The sequence below is a fragment of the Triticum aestivum genome, chromosome 5B (assembly GCF_018294505.1).
Source record: "Triticum aestivum cultivar Chinese Spring chromosome 5B, IWGSC CS RefSeq v2.1, whole genome shotgun sequence".
NCBI lineage: Eukaryota > Viridiplantae > Streptophyta > Magnoliopsida > Poales > Poaceae > Triticum > Triticum aestivum.
The window spans coordinates 291,598,295-291,602,491 of record NC_057807.1 but is presented as its reverse complement, the minus strand read 5'-3'; positions in this window follow the sequence as shown (position 1 = coordinate 291,602,491).

Sequence of the window (4,197 nt, the reverse complement as noted above, 5' to 3'; positions counted from 1 at the left end):
AAGGACCTCCCAACGAGAATGTATCAATTGCATCAATGGTACATGAACATTACCAAGATTTCCAATCGAGAGTCCCTCATGGTGAATGTCAAGCATGAGCATTATTACCATGAGAAAGCTCTGGCCATTGAGTATCCAGAACTATTTCGGTTATTTAATCAAGACGCACTCGACAAGTCTATCGTCAGTTGCTATTGTCTGTAAGTGATTTCTTTCTGTAATTTAAGTCTCAAGCTAGTTATGTAGTGATAATTTTGATCAATCATTACATGTAATTATCCTCACTATTCTTTTTCTGTGGTATTATATGCAGGATGAAGATGTATGAAATGAAAAAAGCTGGACGCTATGGCGTTGGGTTCATTGACCCAAATACCATTAATCAGGACATATGGGAGATTGAACATTGTAAAGCTGTTGTAGAGGAAAGCATGCTAGAGTTCTTGAAGCGCCTCAATACCTTCGAAGATATACTACTTCCTTACAACTTCCCGTGAGTCACACTGTCTTGTACTACAAATTCTGTTTTTGCTTACTAGCTAGCTAGATGTTAATAATTAAGTGTATACGTTTACGGTAGTTGATTAATTTTATGCACATGCCCGCTTAATTAAGACATGCAAACGTGTGCATATGCAGTTGGCACTGGGTCTTGATAGACATTAAAGTTGAGGAAGGAAAAGTTGAATTACTGGACTCACTAACTAAAGAAGATAAAGACTACACCATCGTGAAGGGGATAGTCAATAGGTAATTTCAATAATTATTAACTATTAGTTCCTGATATGAACTATTTAATAACCCTTTTATTAATTTTCTTTGCCGGCGGGCAGGGCATGGGCAAACTTCATCGCGGTGACTCCAGGAGAATGAAAAAAAAATTGTTTTGGCATCGACCCAAGGTAAGTAATTAAGTAGTACTAGCTAGCTACCATCTCTTTAATTCTTGTTTCAATATCATTAATTAATTATTACGCTTGATTAATCATTATCTGATTCAATTCCATTCTCGTAAAGGCCCTGAGGCAGGCGAAAGGGAATAATCTGTGTGCATACTACGTTTGCGAGAACATTCGCATGATGACGTGCGAAAGGAGCAGAACTGATAGACAGGACTGGGTACGTTTTTGTCAGAACACTATTCACACCATTATCTATATCTAGTCACACAACTAACACACATGCATATTGATCTCCTTCTTAACAGTTCAGATCGGTGCGGGATAAGCTCCTACCATCGGACCGCATACAAGCACTTCAAGAGGAAATAGCCGGATTTTTGCTCGACCAGGTCATAGATCCGAAAGGAGAATACTATTACCCGCTACCGCCCCCATGAACCACTTGTCATCGTGCTCCGAAGGCACCAAGGCAACATGTAGTAGAAATTGTATATGTATATACATGTGTATATGTGTGAATAGTTAATGGTGTTGGCTGTGAGACATTCGATGATATATATTATATATATATACGCGGTTCTACGTACGAGAAAATCTATTTAATATATATGCATAACGTGTACAATTTGTAGTATCGTGAAATACCAGCAAACAAAAAATAATTAAATGGAAAATAAAGCCAAATTGAAAACACAAAATTAAAGCAAAAATTAAAAAAAACACCCAAACATTTAGTACCGGTTGGTGTTACCAACCGGTACTAATGTCCTACACGCACACGGGCCTGGCTCGTGCCACGTGTTTGCACTTTAGCGCCAGTTCGTGACGAACTGGTACTAAAGGGGGGGGGCCTTTAGTCCCCACTCTTTAGTGCCGGTTCGCCAACCGGCACTAAAGGCCGTCACGAACCGGCACTAAAGCCCGGTTCTGCACTAGTACCTTTCCATATTTTTGATAGAGCATTAATCTAGTGGTTAACAGGAGAAACTAGAAACAGCACATTCGGTCCAAGCTAGGCCACCGACCGATGAGAGATGAGCGGCATGAGGAGCGGCATGGGAGAAAGGTGGTGGGAAGAGAAGAGGGAGGATGAGTAAGAGCAAGCGGTATGTCATGGCTGACAGGTAGGGTGCCAATGACATCCCGCTCGATCCCGCAAAACTCAATAATTAGTTACTAATGCTATACTGTACTATGCTATTGCCCGCTATCTCACCCCGCTTGCGTCCCTACAAACAAGGGAGAGTTCATCAAAGTTGCCCCCCTTCCTCTAGGTGGTAGGCGGTTCACAAGGACAGGGTGTTATTGACACGAATTGGCACCAGTCGAGTTGAGTGGTAGGTCAATAGGAGGAGAGGTGCCATAGTGAGTCAGCACCACGACGGCAGAAGAAGGTGAAAGGGGGTTTGGGTTGATGTGCAACTGACTGGAGGGCATGAATAGTCCTATAAAATAATCACTACCACAAAGTTTTGGGATTGTTACGTTTTAGAACAAGATTGGTTGATCCTTGGGAAACTTGTGCACACGCAAACTAACAAAAGTAAAAAAAGGAAAATGAAACTTGGAAGAAAGTAGAGTTTGAGTTTGTGGGTAGCTATAAATGGGGGCTCGACGATGTACCCTAAGGTTTAGATAGTATGCATTATCATACTCCTTGTTCATGAAGGTTCAAACCTCACTCATGGTAAATGCACCAAAAATAATGGCGATCTCCTTATTGTGGACAAACTCTTGATTCCTTCATAATATGGTGGTTTGAAGGCCCTCATGTGACTCCTAACCTTCTAGGAGGCTCACACCATCCAGAAGTAACAAGCAAAGCAAATTAACTTGGTGGAACTCTTCAAAACATCTTTAACCAAAGCAATCTTAAGAATCCATATGATCTCTCTCTCTCTCTCTCTCTCTCTCTCTCTCTCTCACACACACACACACACACACGCACGCGAAGGATAGGCTTGAAGCAAAATAGACAAATCCTTAGGAACAGTGGTTTGAGAAATGTGTTGGGGATCATTCCAAGGAAAACAAAAAAATTCTACGCACACGCAATGATCTACCCATGGAGATGCATAGCAACGAGGGGGAGAGTGTGTCTACGTACCCTCGTAGACCTTAAGCGGAAGCTTTCACAACCCGTTTGATGTAGTCCAACTTCTTTGCGCTTCAACCGATCAAGTACCAAACGCACGGCATCTCCGCGTTCTGCACATGTTTAGCTCGGTGATGTCCCTTGCATTCTTGATCCAGCAAGACGTCGAGGTAGTAGATGAGTTCTGTCAGCACAACGGCATGGTGACGGTGATGGTGAAGTGATCTCCACAGGGCTTTGCCTAAGAACTACGAGAATACGACCGGGGGTGTAAACGGTGGAGGGGGGCGCTGCACACGGCTAAGCAATTGTCTGTTTTGTGCTCCCCCCTCCCCCCCCCACACACACACACATATATATATATATATATATAGGAGGGAGAGGGGAGGCTGCCAGGAGGCGCCCCCAGTAGGCCGAATCCTACTTTGGGTCCTCCCCAAGTGATGCCCCCTACCATATTTAACCGAGGGAGAAGGAAAGAGGGGGGAGAGGGAAGGACGTGGGAATCCTAATCCACACTTTCCTTTCCCTTCTCCCATTTCCTTCGGCCCATATGGGGGTGCACCAGGCCCTTGTGGCTGGTGCGTTTCCCCTCTTGGCCCATAAGGCCCATATCTTTCGCTCGGAGTGCCCGGAACCCCTTCCGGTGACCCGATATGTATCTGGTACCATTCGGAACACTTCCGGTGTCCAAATACCATCGTCCTATATATCAATATTTACCTCTCGACCATTTCGAGACTCCCCATCACGTCCGTGATCTCATTCAGGACTCCAAACAACATTTAGCCTCCAAATCACATAACTCATATAATACAATATCGTCATCGAACATTAAGCGTGCGGACCCTACGGTTTCGAGAACTATGTAGACATGACCGAGACACCTCTCTGGTTAATAACCAATGGCGGAACCTGGATGCCCATATTGGCTCCTACATATTCTACGAAGATCTTTATCGGTCGAACCGTTATGACAACATGTGTAATTCCCTTTGTCCATCGGTAAGATACTTGGCCGAGATTCAATCGTAGGAATCTTCATACCTAGTTCAATCTCATTACTAGCAAGTCTCTTTACTCGTTCCATAATACATCACCTCGTGACTAACTCCTTAGTCGTTTGCTTGCAAGCTTATGATGTGTATTACCGAGAGGGCCCAGAGATACCTCTCTGATACTCGGAGTGACAAATCCTAA